This window comes from Chelonia mydas, chromosome 1, assembly GCF_015237465.2.
Source record: "Chelonia mydas isolate rCheMyd1 chromosome 1, rCheMyd1.pri.v2, whole genome shotgun sequence".
Lineage (NCBI taxonomy): Eukaryota > Metazoa > Chordata > Testudines > Cheloniidae > Chelonia > Chelonia mydas.
The window spans coordinates 152134245-152151161 of NC_057849.1; positions in this window are offsets into that span (position 1 = coordinate 152134245).

The following is a 16917-nucleotide window of genomic DNA, read 5'->3' on the forward strand; positions in this document are numbered from 1 at the left end:
GGAGCAGGCTGAACAAATTCCCACCCCAGCCCCCACCCCCCGCAAAAAAGTCAATGCATTGCTCTATATTGTAACTCTTTATCTTTGGTCTTTCCACCCATTATCAGTTCAGAAGGCAGCGTTCATTTCCAAACCATTTTGAGTTATTTTCCCAGGTCAGACTTCATGAGACACTCTGTCAAATACTTGACTACAAACCAGGTCTATTACATCTGTTCCATTGCCTTCTGTCACTCATTTTCTAATTCTATCATAAAAAACAATCAGATCTGTCCGGCGAGATTTGTTCTTTATAAATATTTGCTGCCAATTGCTTATTTGAACTCTGCTCCCCACTAGAGTTGTCCAGTCATGTAAATAAGGCTGTTGTGAATAGAAGTCTCCTTGACCGAAAGCTGTCACAATCACAGTGTCATTTGGCCCAGAACAAGATTTCATATCAGGTTACAGTAAGTGCAATAGCTTAAAGGCATGATAATTTATATATTAATTATATTAAATTATATTATAACAACAGCATTATGACAATCACTTCATTGACACGTTTCACCACTATGGAAGCAGATTGTAGTGAAGTGTGACAAAGTGGGTATTTTCCTTTGTTTTGTGGCATGTGAGTCTTACGGTTTTGCATGAATGCTGTGTGTGCCTCAGTTTCCCTGCATATTGCACCAATGTCTAGGTGGTGGGAATAAGGGTGTGTGACTTTTGTGGGGCTGCTCTAGCTGCCTGCATGGATGCTATGGCTGCCCCCTCGTAACCTGAGACCCAGGAGAGGGATACGACCAGGTGACTTTTGGCCTGGGAAGCGAGACAAAGGCTGGAGGTGTTGGATCATATTAAAGAAGTTCTGTATTAAAATCACAAATGAGTTTGATTCCCCATAGTTTAAATTCCAGGGTATTACTAATTAAGAGGTCTCTTGGTTTTTGGTACTGTTTCTCTCCCTCTGTGTGTGAAATTTGCAAGCTGCTAATTGCGTTAGTACATTCTAAGACAGAGTCTGTTCTCAAAGCAATTCACAGAGAGAGACTCAAAGCAATACTCTGTAACAACAGAAACAGCACCCAGAGACTCCCCACCCTTTTGTTGTATTAACAATTGTGATTAAAATAGAGATAGAGGATGTATGTGGATGGATGCTTGGTGTGGATAATAACTGAATGATCAGGGAGGTGCCAGCCTAAGAATCCAGTGTCCATTGGCTGAAGAAGGCGTCAAGTGGAAATAACCAGAGGACCCCCCGGAGGACAGACTGGAATCCACCCAACAGCCTCAAGAATGGGAGAACCAAGAACAAGATAACATCTTGGAGCCGTCAGGAATGTGCTATCTGCTGATTGATTCAGCAACAGCATGATGAAGCAATTCCCATAGACTGGCATAGGAAGAAATTCCTATAAAAATAGACTCTAAAAAGTGAGAACTTTGGGGTCTGATTCTGCAAAGCAACTTCCAGGAGCATCAGATGAGCATCTGACAAGGCCCTGCTCCCTCCTCATGTCCAGGCCACCTGGCCAGTGGCTTGGCATGAGCAACTCTAAGGCTGGTAACTAGGATAACAACCTTTCAGAACCTCTGTGTGTGTGTGTGTGTGTGTGTGTGTGTGTGAATGAATGTGTGAATAAATATGAGATTGAATGGAATGTTATAACTATAACTAACTGCTTACTATGATTCTTTCTGTATTCACAATAAATGTGGTATTTTGCCTTTTTCCCTTTACTAAGATCCTGCTGGTTTTTAATTTATTGGTACAACATTTTGGTGGAGAAATGCGAAAGGGGGAATATTGGTAAAAAAAAAAAACCTCAGTTATTGTAAATATTGGTGTGCACACCACCAGCTCTATTGAGCTAGGCATTTCTATTAGGTTAAACCAGACCTGCTGGCCTCCGGGAAGGTAGCAGGGGACCTGCTGGCCTCCGAGAAGGTAGCAGGAAAAACAGATTAAACTAGACCTGCTGGCCTCCGGGAAGGTAGCAGGGAAGAACAGGTTAACCGGACCTGCTGGCCTCCGAGAAGGTAGCAGGGAGAAATAGGTTAACCAGACCTGCTGGCCTCCGGGAAGGTAGCAGGGGACCTGCTGGCCTCCGGGAAGGTAGCAGGGGAAAAACGCATAGATTAAGCTATGATTTCAGAATCTAGGCTGTGTCACTTGCTAAGTAATACCAGCAGTGACAAAGAGATTGAAATATCCATGTTAAGATGTTTAAAAGAAAACAGGGTAAGCCAGTACCAGAGGGAGGAATGGAGTTAGAAGGAACTCCAACCTCACCTTTTGTTAAAGAAATTACACCTTTTAAACAAATCCTTCAAAAATTTGGGCACAGTCCTTGGACTAAACAAGCCCTAGCTGATGTCTGCACTATTTCGGACCTAGAGGATAGATTGGCTCAGTATATCCTCATATACAAACCTTCTAGTGCTGCCAAAAGAGATGCAGCAGCAATTTGGTTGTTGTGGGAGGCAGATAAGGATTCTTCCCTCTGCTTGTCTTCATGTAAAAAGGAAAAGGCACAAACGGAAAAGGGAGCAGACAATTGGAAGGTGCTGGCTACAAATACCCAAAGCCAGCTGAAAATAGTGAAAGAGGCACTCCAGGAATACAAAAAGAGTGAAAAAGTTAACTCTGCAGAGGCTGGAGGGAATGAAGCAGTTAAACTTTGTGAAAATGTTAAAAAGGAAAAAAGTGTTAGAGCATTCTTGGTTTCTTTGCAGCCATTCTGAAAGAAAAATGGGCCCTTTTCCAAAGGAATGTCTGTAAATTAGCCAGGCAAAAATAAACTATCTGATTAAAATCATTTGACTGGACAATTTAGTCAAATTTCCTAAAAGAACATAAGAGGGTTCTATTGGAACTTAGCTGCCTCAAATGTATAAAGGGAATGTAAGATGTAAAAAAAAAAAAAAATAGCAGAGCAGTGTGGAAGGGATGTAAAGTTCTAAGGACCAGTTGGTTTTGTTTTTGTTTTAAATAATGCCACTAAAAATCCATTTGACTCTTTAATTCAAAGTTGCAAAACTGACAGACCTTTTTGCTAGGCACAGGTAATTAGTGTTGTTTGGCTTTGGGATTTGGCATTTAACCCTTAAAAGGTAACTCAATGCTTTAAAAAATTTAAAATGTTTTTAAGTTGTGGCTGCAGCAGAGCAGTCAAAATCAGGAGAATATTAAAAAAAAAAATTCTGGATTCTTTTTGTTTGTTTTGTTTGTTTGTTTGTTTTTGTAACAAAATAGCAGATGAGAGTTGTAGTAAAAAAATAAAAAAATAAAAAAGACAGTGCCTCTCTGAAGCAACAGCAGAGGTGAGGTGCACAAAACAAAAAGAAGCAATGTTAGAAACAATGAGTCTTAAAATGGCTCTGAGTAATCAGACTGTCACTTTGATAAAGGTACATGAAAACTCTGTAAGCAAAAAAAAAAAGAAATAGTGACACCTTATGTAAAAATGGATCTGGATAATGTTATAGAAGTTAAACTATGGAAGGAATGTGCATTTGCCCCAGAACATGTGCAGGGTATATTGTATAAGGGGCAAAAGAAATGCAAACATACCATGCTACTTAATTAAAATGCTATTAGGGCTCCAAAGGGAGCCACAATAGGTTGGGTTTTCTTTTTCAGATTGCTGTGTGTTTTGGAAGCAGAAGTTAAAAGTAATCAAAACTCTGGTGAAAGTTGATTGTGTCCCTTTTAAGATAGAGTCTCTGAGCTGCTGATGGCTTTAAATCGAAAAGCAGGAAGCTTCTGTGAAAATGCAAATTACCTAAATGTTAAAGGAAGGAAAGAACTAGCAGCACAAAGGAGCTGCAGATAAAGGACACACCTGCTCAGCAAACAAATTGTCTAAATAAAAGGCATGGGATTATAAGATAATTTTAATAAATTTAATGATAAGTATCCCTGTAACAACGTATAGTGTGTATGATTTTTGGAAAAACCCTTTAAGGTCGTATGGTAATGATGCTTCTCAGTTATTACCTGTAAATAAAACTTAAAGCTTAACACAGCAGGAAAAACATTATAAACTTGGTCTGCTGTATAAGAAGGAAAACTCAGGGATTTAATGACTAAACAGTGGGATAATTTCCCCATAACCCTTAAAAGATAAAAGCCATTGAAACCTGGCCTGCCTATAGAACAAAAACAGGAAAATGTGGGGGAATTCCTCTGTTTTGCCTGCAATCAGCAAGGGTATTTGTAAAAGAAATATTTTAAGCAATAATCTGCCACCCCAAAAGGGGTAGAAACATGTTCTTTTTGTCTTTCAGAAAATCAGGAAAAGCTGACGCCAGCTGAAAAGCAACCCAATATCATGAACCTACTGTCACAATAGAAATTGTGTTTTGTGTTCTATATTTTGTCTTGTGTTTTGTCTTGTCGCTAGCACTGTTGTGTGTTTAAAAAAAAAAATACTGAAGACCTGCAGGAACTTAAAAATAAATTAAGCTTTCTGTCCCAGCTACAGGACAGCCTGATACAAAAACAAGTACATGCCAATGTAGACTTGGTCCAAATTGGTCTGGGTAACCTAAAAGGCCGATGGAATCTTTAGTAATGGCTTAATACTACCACATGGCTTATCCATAAGAAAAAAAAATATTAGAAATAGGAAACTACACAGCCATAGCTATGGGATGCACTGAAATGCAGATACTTGCACTAGCTACTTTGGAACACAAAATGTTCTGGGTCATATTGGGAAATATTAAGGGTTTGATGCATTTGTTAAAAAAGAAAGAGATCATTGTTTGACACTTATCAATATGAATGGATGCAATATGTTTCCAGTATTGTAAACCAGACTTGTTAATGGGAGAAATTGTTGTCAAAATTGCACACCAACAGTCCCTGGAGGCAAAGGTATTGAAGGTTAACCCACTCCCCATATTACACATGGGATCCTTCTGGCTACCCTGGACCTTGAGCCAGTGGGCTGGGGAGGGAGGGAAGCTATTGGACACTAGAGGTTGTACCGAATGGACTCCTCAAAAGTGGGTGTGCCTCACCTTGCCTGTTGCCCCAGAACCTTGTAGTAAAGATACATCACTAGGATTGTGTATGTGGCATGAATTGGAATCACAAACTCAAATTGCCTCACAGTACCTTCTCTTGAATAGGCTACATAGAAAGTGACACTGACGATTATAAATCTTAATGTCAAAAGGGGGATTATGTTGGATCATATTAAAGAAGTTCTGTATTAAAATCACAAATGAGTTTGATTTCCCATAGTTTAAATTCCAGGGTATTAATAATTAAGAGGTCTCTTGGGTTTTGGTACTGTTTCTCTCCCTCTGTGTGAAACTTGCAAGCTGCTAATTGTGTTAGTACATTCTAAGACGGAGTCTGTTCTCAAAGCAATTCACAGAGAGAGAGAGACTCAAAGCAATACTCTAACAACAGAAACAGCACCCAGAGACTCCCCATCCTTTTGTTGTATTAACAATTGTGATTAAAATAGAGATAGAGGATGTATGTGGATGGATGCTTGGTGTGGATAATGATCAGGGAGGTGCCAGCCTAAGAATCCAGTGTCCATCGGCTGAAGAAGGCATCAAGTGGAAATAACCAGAGGACCCCCGGAGGGCAGACTGGAATCCACCCAACAGCCTCAAGAATGGGAGAACCAAGAACAAGATAACATCTTGGAGCCATCAGGAATGTGCTATCTGCTGATTGATTCAGCAATAGCATGATGAAGCAATTCCCATAGACTGGCATAGGAAGAAATTCCTATAAAAATAGACTCTAAAAAGTGAGAACTTTGGGGTCTGATTCTGCAAAGCAACTTCCAGGAGCATCAGATGAGCATCTGACAAGGCCCTGCTCCCTCCTCATGTCCAGGCCACCTGGCCAGTGGCTTGGCATGAACAACTCTAAGGCTGGTAACTATGATAACAACCTTGCAGAACCTGTACGTGTGAATGTGTGTGTGTGTGTGTGTGTGAATAAAGATGAGATTGAATGGAATGTTATAGCTATAACTAACTGCTTACTATGATTCTTTCTGTATTCACAATAAATGTGGTATTTTGCCTTTTTCCCTTTACTAAGATCCTGCTGGTTTTTAATTTATTGGTATAACAGAGGAGGAGCAACGGGTAGGGCAGAGGCCTGGCAGCTGGAAGTGAGTCAATCTCTGTTGGCTTGGGGTGCAGGGGGACGACCAGAGCTCTGGCTCTGGGCTCCCCTCCCCCCAAGTTGGACTTGGCTGAAAGTCACTGATTTCTGTGCTAACAAGTTCTGTTCTATGCTGTGTTCCTGTCAACTAATAAACCTTCTGTTTTACCGGCTGGCTGAGAGTCATTGCTGACTGCAGAGTTGGGGTGCAAGGCCCTCTGGCTTCCCCAGGAGCGCACGGTGTGGAAGGGGATGTTGAATACTCTGAGGTCAGACCCAGGAAGGTTGAAGCTGTGTAAGCTTCTTACCCTGGAGACAGTATGCTCAAAGACAGGAGGCTCCCCCAGAGTCCTGACTGGCTTCATATGAAGTAGTTCCAGAGCATCGCCCTGGTGCCTCCGTTACATGGGGTATTCCAGAAAATAACTTCGGTGCTATGGTGTCTCGCATGACTGGCTGCTCGGTTCAGGTACAAGTCAAGGTGCTAGTGACAATCACTAAAGTCTCACATGCGTCCTGCCATGCTGTGTGACAGCTGCTGAGGCTTCTCCGCTGTCATTTCATGCGTCTCAACTGTCCATGGCTGGCAGCATGATATTTTCAGTGTAAGGCTCCTGCTTTTGAAACTTGCTCTCCTGACTGTTCAGCTGAGCCAGAGAACGACAAGTGTCAGACCATGCTCAAGCTTTTCCCTGGACACTGCTGAATTGTTGTTGGCTGTTTTAAATCAGTTGGCATAAGAGGGTGGGACACTATCGATTTTGCTCATTGACAGTTGGATTCTATAGGTTTGAATACCATAGTACAACTCTTGGCTACTTCTCATTATAGGTGCTATCTAGGAATAAAAAAACCCAATAACATTCTTCATTCTTGTCCAAACCTATTAAGATCAGTGCTGACTTAGACTGGTATTTTTTTTACAGGGTGTTTTATTTAGTAATAACAACATGCCAGGGTTTGAACAGTGAGTTTCTACTTGTATACTGACAGGTTTCAGAGTAACAGCCGTGTTAGTCTGTATTCACAAAAAGAAAAGGAGTACTTGTGGCACCTTAGAGACTAACTAATTTATTTGAGCATAAGCTTTCGTGAGCTACAGCTCACTTCATCGGATGCATACTGTGGAAAGTGTAGAAGATCTTATTAAATACACACAAAAAGCATGAAAAAATACCTCCACCCACCCCACTCTCCTGCTGGTAATAGCTTATCCAAAGTGACCACTCTCCTTACATTGTGTATGATAATCAAGGTGGGCCATTTCCAGCACAAATCCAGGGTTTAACAAGAACGTCTGGGGGGGGGGGGGTAGGAAAAAACAAGGGGAAATAGGCTACCTTGCATAATGACTAAGCCACTCCCAGTCTCTATTCAAGTTAATTGTATCCAATTTGCAAATGAATTCCAATTCAGCCGTTTCTCGCTGGAGTCTGGATTTGAAGTTTTTTTTGTTGTAAAATAGCGACTTTCATGTCTGTAATCGCGTGACCAGAGAGATTGAAGTGTTCTCCAACTGGTTTATGAACCTGGATTTGTGCTGGAAATGGCCCACCTTTATTATCATACACATTGTAAGGAGAGTGATCACTTTAGATAAGCTATTACCAGCAGGAGAGTGGGGTGGGAGGAGGTATTTTTTCATGCTTTTTTGTGTGTATATAATAAGATCTTCTGCACTTTCCACAGTATGCATCCGATGAAGTGAGCTGTAGCTCGCGAAAGCTTATGCTCAAATAAATTAGTTAGTCTCTAAGGTGCCACAAGTACTCCTTTTCTTTTTACTTGTATACTGTAGTCCCTTGTCCTCCGACCCCTGTGCCCTGCAGAGCATTTCCTGCCCAGTTGAGTTTATCCTCCCAATAGAATTTAAAATGGTGGGTAAAGTGGGAGGGGGGCATACAGAGCCCCTGGCATGAGGAGAAAAATGGGGGACCCTGTCATGGAGGCAATAGGCACCCCAGGTACAGAGGGGAAAAGAGGGGGGAACACATAGCCCCTGAGGGGAAGAGTGGGAGACTCTGGTTTGGGGTGTGTGAAGTGAGAATGGGAGGGCACAAAGAGCCCCTGGCCTAGAGGGAGAAGGGACAGCCTGCTATGGGTGGTAGCGGGTTTGGAGCACCTCTGGTATGAAGTGGAAGGAGGAAATAGGGAGCACACAGAGCCCTTGGCAAGGGAGGGAGAAGATGAGGGGCTTGCAGGGAGTCCCTGAAATAGGGGGGGATGGGAGGGTAGCATGCAGGGAGCGTGTGGGAGGAATGGAGGGATGCAAGGAGTCCTGGGTATGTCCTATGAGCTCTGCCTATAGAAGCTACAAAGTATGTATCACCCTCTAAGGCAGGGGTCGGCAACCTTTCAGAAGTGGTGTGCCGAGTCTTCATTTATTCACTTTAATTTAAGGTTTCATGTGCCAGTAATACATTTTAACATGTTTTAGAAGGTCTTTCTCTATAAGTCTATATATAATATAACTAAACTATTGTCATATGTAAAGTAAACAAGGTTTTCAAAATGTTTAAGAAGCTTCATTTAAAATTAAATTAAAATGCTGAACTTATGTCGCCGGTCCGTTCAGCCTGCTGCCAGCCTGGGGTTCCGTTTCACCTAGGCTGGCAGCGGGCTGAGCAGGGCCTGCGGCTGGGACCCCGGCTGGCAAGAGTCTGGCAGCCAGAACCCCAGACCAGCAGCGGGCTGAGCGGCTCAGCCCGCTGCCGGTCTGGGGTTCCATCCGCCGGCTCCTGACAGCCAGGATCCCAGCTGCTGGCCCCACTCAGCCCGCTGCCAGTCTGGGATCCCAGCCCTGCCCACACAGAGTGGGTACCTACCTTCTACCTGGTTCTAGCCCATTCTCTTCCTCTCTCTCTCTGCACTGAGCTGAGGGGGGGAGTGCACTGAGCACAGGGCTGGGGGTGAAGGAGCAGGCTGGGGGTTGGGGTGTAAGGTCTGGCCAGGAGCGAGAATGAGGGAGGGGGCTCAGGGTTGGGGCAAGAGGTTTGGGGGTGGAGTGCTTACCTGGGCAGCTCCCATTTGGTGCGAGGGGTGGGGTTGGAAATGTGGGGGGTGCAAGAGTCAGGACATGGGGTGTGGGGGGGGGCTGGGTATGTGTGAGGGGTGTGGGGGGTGCAGGGGTGTGGGGGAGCTGGGGGCGTGTGTGGGGGGTGCAGGAGTCAGGGCAGGGGGCTGGAGGCGTGTGAGGGGGTGCAGGAGTCAGGGCAGGGGGCGTGTGGGAGGGGTGCAGGGATCAGGGCAGGGGGCTGGGTTCGGCAGCGGGCTGAGCGGGGCTGGCAGCTGGGACCCGGCAGGCAGCAGCGTGCCATTAAAAATCGGCTCCCGTGCCATCTTTGGCATGCATGCCATAGGTTGCTGACCCCTGCTCTAGGGGTAGTAAAGCCTAATCAGGATGAATTCACAAGCAAATTTATGCCACAAGCCCCACACAGTCAATGCTACAACTCAGAACAAAAGTCTCATTAAAACAGTCCTCCACAGAGACAATATTTCAGTTTATGAGGAGTGCTCCAGTTAACGCAAAGTGTGAAAATAAGGACAGTGGTTCTATATTCCCAGATGTCTCTGCGTGCAGAGGATAAGAAAGTGAGCTGTGTCCAGCAGGAACTGAAGCACTGCTATTCCCAGAGTACATTGATACAAGAGCACCACCTACAGGCTACATACTTAACTCCAGTTCTCTTCAGTTCTCATCAGAAATGGATGAACAAACAGGAGGAATGTCATCGTCTGTGGCTGCGATTATGCTACGATTCCCTGGAGAAGGACATATTACATGCAGACAGAAATAAGCAGATGTGGAATTTCTGTACTCCGTCATCCCAGAAAGCATCTCAGATCAAAAGGATTTTTGTGTTTGCCTTACTGCTTTCTTTTTTTAAACCTCTGAATTGCTCAAGGTCAGGCTATCATTCATGCAGCTATTTTATCTGTAAGCAATAGTAATAATAAAGTTTAAAACCCCTCTGTAAATTTTTAACCTCTTGCTGAAAGATTGCAAACCATTTCCTTCAAGCTGCTGTTACTCAAGTCATGGCTGGAAACCAGCATTTGACAATAAACAGGATATTTTTCTGGTGCTCTAAATTTAAAATGCAAGCCTAACCTTAAGAGGGAAAAAACAGACAGTGTTTTCTAAATGTTTCAGCAGAAGCCAGATTATCCAGAGGATCCAAAACTCTATAATACCTGTGAATATAAAGTCTGAATTACAGCATTATTATTCAGTGCTTGAAAGTATTGTCAAGAATAAATTAAGAGGATATCCAAGTCTTTTTTTCTCTTGTATCTATCTTAAAACTGACAGGGTTATAATGAATCACAGAATCATAAAAATATAGGGCTGGAAGGGACCTCAAGTGATCATTTAGTCCAGCCGCCTGCAGGGCCACTGGAACAATTTGTGTAGTGGGGGTGCTGGGAGCCATTGAACCAAACCATAAATCTTGTATATAACGGAAACCACTTCAAGCCAGGGGGTGCTGTCGCACCCACAGCACCCCTAGTTCCAGTACCTATGGCCCCCTGTGCTGGGGCAGGACCAAACATACCTATGCCATCCCTGACAGGTGTTTGTCTAATCTGCTCATAAAAATATCCAGTGATGGGAATTCTATAACATCCCTTGGTGACCTGTTCCAGTACTTACCTATCTTTAGAGCTAGAAAGTTGTTCCTGATATCTAACCTAAATCTCCAATAACTTCTTGTCCTAACTTCAGCAGTCAGGGAGAACAATTGATCACTGTCCTCTTTTTAACAGCCCTTAATGTATTTGGAGACTATTATTAGGGCCCCCTTTTTGAGTCATCTTTTCTCAAGCCAAAATATACCCACTTTTTTCTAAATTTTCTGTCATTTTTGTTTCTCTCCCTTGGACACTGTCCAATTTGTTCACATTTTTCTTAAAGGGTGGCACCCAAAACTGAGCCAAGTACTCCAGCTGAGTTCTCGCAAGTGCTGAGTGGAGTGGGACGATTACCTCCCTTGCCTTACAAATGACAGTCCTGTTAATACGTCCCAAAATGATATTACAACTGCATTACGTTGTTGGCCTCATATTCAATTTATGATCCACTACAACCCCCATATCCTTTTCTGCAGAATTACTGCCTAGCCAGTTATTCCCCATTTTGTAGCTATGCATTTGATTTTTTTTCCTTCTTAAGTGACGTACTTTACACTTGTCTTTATTGAATTTCATCTTGTCAATTTCAGACTAATTCTCTGCTTTCTCAAAATCCTTTTGAATTTTAATCCTGTCCTCTGAAGTGCTTGCAGCTCCTCCCAGCTTGATGTCATCTGCACATTTTATAAGCGGAAGGCTGGGCAGCAATTTCCCCAGCACAGGACAGGATAGCAAGAAACAAGGGAAACTCAAACAAAAAAACAGCATGGTTGCAATAATGATGTGCTTAGATGGCAGCTCACTGGGATTTAATATCCCCTGCCCATTGTGGAGAATCTCACTGTATTTCTTCAAAGGGAACTAACAGCTTGTCTACGTTTACGGCTAAATCAGCACTGTTGCGATCGATGCAGCAATGTCAATTTAGTGGGCCTGGTGAAGACCCGCTAGGTCGATGGCAGAGTGCTCTCCCATCAATGTCTGTACTCCAGCTCCCCAAGAAGCATAAGGTAAGTTGGCAGGAGAGCATCTTCCATTGACATAGCATGGTGTAGACACCACAGTAAGCCAACCTATGTTTCGTCGACTTCACTTACACAACTGAAGAAGAGTAACTTCAGTCGAGTTACAGCTTTAGTGTAGACCAGTCCTAAATGTGTGAAGCCAGCACTGGCATTATTCATGGATATTTAATATTTGAGCTTAAAGATTTAATGCAAAACTAGAGTCAAATTTCAGTCCTCATATGTTTGTGGCAATATCTTACAGGACCCCCCTCATTTCCCAAACTGCATTTTCAGCCACAGTTTTATATGTGAGGGCCCCCAGATGTGTGAAGTATTAGCAACTCTCTCTCAAAACCTGAATAGGGCTGATGTGGTAGGAGTGAGGGGGCAGAAAAACAGAGAGGAAGAAAAGCTGAATGAACTAAAGTCTGAACTTATCTAAATTAATGTTAACTGAATTTTGAACTTAAAATGCTGAGGACTACAGCCATTTACCCCTTTGAATAACCATTATTAATACGACTAGACCGGGGTGGGCAAACTTTTTGGCCTGAGGGCCACATGTCGGTATGGAAATTGTATGGAGGGCCAGCTAGGGCAGGGGATTGGGGCACATGGGGGGGATGTGGGCTCCAGCTGGAGGTGCAGACTCTGGGGTGGGGCTGAGGATGAGGGGTTTGGGGTACAGGAGGGTGCTCCAGGCTGGGATCAAAGGGTGTGGAGGGCAATCAGGGCTGGGGCAGGGGGTTGGGGCGCAGGGGGGCTCACGGGTGCAGGGGGGCTCAGGGGTGCAGGATCCAGGTGGCGTTTACCTGAAGCATCTCCTGGTGGTTCCTGGCCAATGGGAGCTGCAGAGCAAGTGCTTGGGGCAGGGGCAGTGTGCGGAGCCCCTGGGCTGCCCCTGCTTCCAGGAGCCGTGCAGAGCTGCTGCATGCACAGAGCAGAGCAAGGCAAGCCTCTGACCCCGCTCCCCAGCTGAAGCACTGGAGCAGGGAAAGCTCCCAACCCTGCTCCCTGGTGGGAACTTGAGGGCTGGCCCACCCCTGGACTAGACCCATCTCAGGATTGGGCCCCAAGAGAGGGATTTTCAAAAGCTCGGAGAGTGTGACAAATTGCTGTTACCAATCTGCCTGAGGTGTCAGGTGATCAGGCTGAGGCAGCAGGATCGTTAGGGGAGGAGATGAAGGAGCACACCAAGTGACTAAATTTTAAAGCTTTATTAATAAAATAACAGCGGTCAGAGCTTGGCAAAGCGCAAACAGGAGAGGAGGCCCCTGGTAAGTGGCTTTGATTTTGGGAATCGCAGAAGCGAGTTGTTGAGGGCAGGAGGGTTGCAGAAAGCAGGCTTGTGTCTGTATGATGTGCGGTCATTATACCACATGCCTATCTGAGCAGCAGAACAGGGTGTTGATTGACTCCCTCATTTAATGGGAATCTGCCTCAGAGATCTCCAGGAAACTTTCATGGAGATATTGGGCAATCCGCTGGTGCAGATTCTTGCCTCATTAAGGGTAACTTTCCAAGGGCCACTCTGCCATCACTGCGGGGGGAGGGGGGGAATCATTGTTGCACACAGGTGAGCCGCATAAGTGCCAGGGCGGAAGCTGAGGTCTTGGAGAAGACGCTCCCTTGATTCCCTGCTCACCCTCAGCATAATGAACACAGCCTGTGGAAAATGTGGGGACAGGAATGATTATAAGGCCCCCTCCTACAGTACTGGCTCTCCCCAAGAGCCATGTGCCCAGTGTACAGTATGGTCCTGGAACACTGATTTCCCCATCTCCTGCGGCTACTCACCATTTTGGGAGTCTTGTGGCTCATGTGTGCTTGCCTGGGGTCAGCCAGTTAGTGACAGGTATGTGAATAGTGGCTGTGTTTTAAATCACTGAATCAGTGGTCTGTGTGTTGCAAACAATACTGCTTCTGTAAAATGTTGCATTTTGGCTTCACAGATGTGACCTTGGGAGCCCAGCCTCCCTCTTTATCATCGCTGACTGAACGGCTGCGCAGAATTAGAAAGTGGCCGTGAAGAACTAACGAGGACTTTCTGTATGAGGTCATGATGCACTCCACCACTGAGAAGCAGGAATTGAAGGAGTGGCGGGACAGCAAGAAGAGGGACCGAAAGGAGAACGGGGCATGCCAGAACGAAGTCACAGAGAGGCTTTTAGACTTTATGGAGCTCCAAGCGGTCACATTCCAAGCGCTACTAGCACTGCAAACCAAGCAGATCTGCACCCGCCTTCCTCTGCAGCTGCTGTCACAAAACTCTTTCCCATGCGCCCCCCAGACCCCGCCAACACACTCTTAACAACCTCCTGGCTCCAGTCTGTACCTGCTGCATTCCACTCCTCCCCCCTCACAGACCAGCCCTGCGGACTCCCAGTACCCACTGCACTCAACACCCGTCCCTCTGCAGGTTAGCCCTGCTGAAGTACAGTACCCGCTGCACTGTACTCCAAAGGAGAAGGTTGGATATGACACCTGGACATACACAAATTTTTAACCATCCTGGGACCTTCCCTCTTCATGGGACCCCCCCCCCACCGTCCCCCATCCCTCTCAGTGCTGGTGTGTTTTTTGTTTGTCTCTCTCCTCCGGTTGTTGTTTTTTAATAAAAGAATTGTGTTGGTTCCAAAGCGCTCTTTATTCTATTCATTGAAAGCAAACAGAGCCCAGCAAAGCAACAGGCAATTTTCTTAACCCTTCACAGTGCATCGTCTGCACCAATCACAATCACCTCCCAGCATTACACACACTGCACTCCCAAGCATAGCAACAAATATTAGTGGCTTTCAGCTTCAAATTGCTGCCTCAAGGCATCCCTGATGCCTATGGCCCTGTGCTGCGCCCCTCGAATAGCTCTGGTCTCCGACTGTTCAAATTCAACCTCCAGGCGCTGAGCCTCAGCGGTCCGGCCCTGAGTGAAGCTTTCACCCTTCCCTTCGCAAATATCATGGAGCGTACAGCATGTGGCTATAAGCATAGGAGTATTGTCATCGGCCAGGTCCCGCCTCCCATATAGGCAGTGCCTGCGGGCCTTTAAACAGCCAAAAGCACACTCAACAGCCATTCTGCACTTGCTCAGCCTGTTGTTGAACAGCTCTTTGCTGCTGTCAAGGTGCCCTGTGTGTGGCTTCATAAGCCACGACATTAAGGGGTAGGCAGGGTCTCCCGCGATCACAATGGGCATTTCAACTTCCCCTACAGTGATCTTCTGATCCGGGAAGAAAGTCCCGGCTTGCAGCTTCTTGAACAGGCCAGTGTTCCGAAAGATGCGTACGTCATGCACCTTTCCTGGCCAGTCTGCGTTAATGTCAGTGAAACACCCACAGTGATCCACAAGCACCTGGAGAACCATAGAGAAATACCCCTTCCGATTAATGTACTTGGTGGCTAGGTGGTCTGGTGCCAAAATTGGAATATGCGTGCCATCTATCGCCCCTCTGCAGTTAGGGAAGCCCATTTGTGCAAAGCCATCTGTAGTAAGATGAGGCCCTGAAACATAAACCCTTGATATCAGAGGCCCGGTATGGGACCTAAGGCCTGAGCTAAAGTAATGGTCAAGACGTTGCTAACATAAAGCAAAGTTAAGCTGTGAGCCAGAGGCAGGCCCTGCTCACAGAAGCTGGCAAGGAAAGGGCTGATGTTCCATAAACATATGCTGTTGCACAAACAAATACCTAAAGTGGATTAGATATCAGAGCCGTACACAAATGGTACAAGAACATTCTTATACCGTCCACATAGATAACAAGGACAGGGGCAAAAGGCTAGTATGATGGATAGAGTTGTTTTGTTCGACCCACCATGTACAAGGTGAGAGGCAGCACCTTACTGCGTAGAAGGGTGGTGCATTGTTACATAAAGGGGTTGCACCTCAATACGTCAGGAGTGTTATGTAACTTGGTTCTACCTGTGTATAAGAATACATCCCTGGGGCAGTGTCTTTTGTCCGGCCTAGGGGGCAGTGGAAAATCCTGCCACTGACTAAGCTGTGTCCATTGTCAGGGAGCACATAGGGACAAGCAACAAACTGTATATAAGTTATATGAATCGGGGAGTTAGAGATTGTGTTTCTCTTCGACAATAAACCTGGCCGACGTGCCTTTGTACCTTACTAGAGTTTGTGGTCATTGGGGGCTCTGTCAGGGTCTGCTGTGATAGCAATCTGCAGAGCCGGGGCAGCACACAGAGGGACCACACGCACGCAGCTGACTGATATCAATATCGAGCAAGAGCAGAGCACCACACCGGTGGCAACTGACCACACCATCCACAATGTCACACACGTTGCCCAGAGTCATGGTCTTTCGGAGCAGGATGCAATTAATGGCCCTACACACTTCCTTGAACACGAGTCCAACAGTAGACTTTCCCACTCTGAACTGGTTAGCGACTGATCGGTAGCGGTCTGGAGTAGCCAGGTTCCACAGTGCAATCGCCACACACTTCTCCAATGGCAGGGCAGCTCTCATTTTCATGTCCTTGTGCCGCAGAGCTGGGGTGAGCTCATCACACGGACCCATGAACGTGGCTTTCCTCATGCGAAAGTTCTGCAGCCCCTGCTCGTCATCCCAGACATGCATGACGCTGCGATCCCACCACTCGGTGCTTGTTTCCCAAGCCCAAAAGCGGCGCTCTACTGTGGTCAGCACCTCTGTGAATGCCACAAGCAATCTTGTGTCGTAGCTACCATAGGCGCCAACTTCCCCACTTTCCCCTGGGTGCTCGACCCCCCCGCCCTGCCCCGGGTCCCACTCCCAGTCCACCCCGTACATGAGGCCATGCCCCTGCCCACCTCTCCCCGCCCCTTCCCCACCCCCATTCCAACCCCTTTCCCAAAGTCCCCGCCCCAACTCCGCCCCCTCCCTGCCCCTATTCCAACTCCTTCCCCAAATCCCCACTCTCGCCCTGCCTCTTCCCCTCCTCCTCCTCCCCTGAGCGTGCCACGTTCCTACTCCTCCCCTCCCCCCCCGGAGATGCTGTTTGGCAGTGGCCGGGTGGGAAGCACTAGGAGGTAGGTGGAGGAGTAGGGACGCGGCACACTCAGGGGACGAGGAGGAGGGGGGGTGAGGGGAGCTTGGCTTCCAGTGGGTGCAGAGCACCCACAAATTTTTTCCCGTGCGTGCTCCAGCCCCGGAGCAC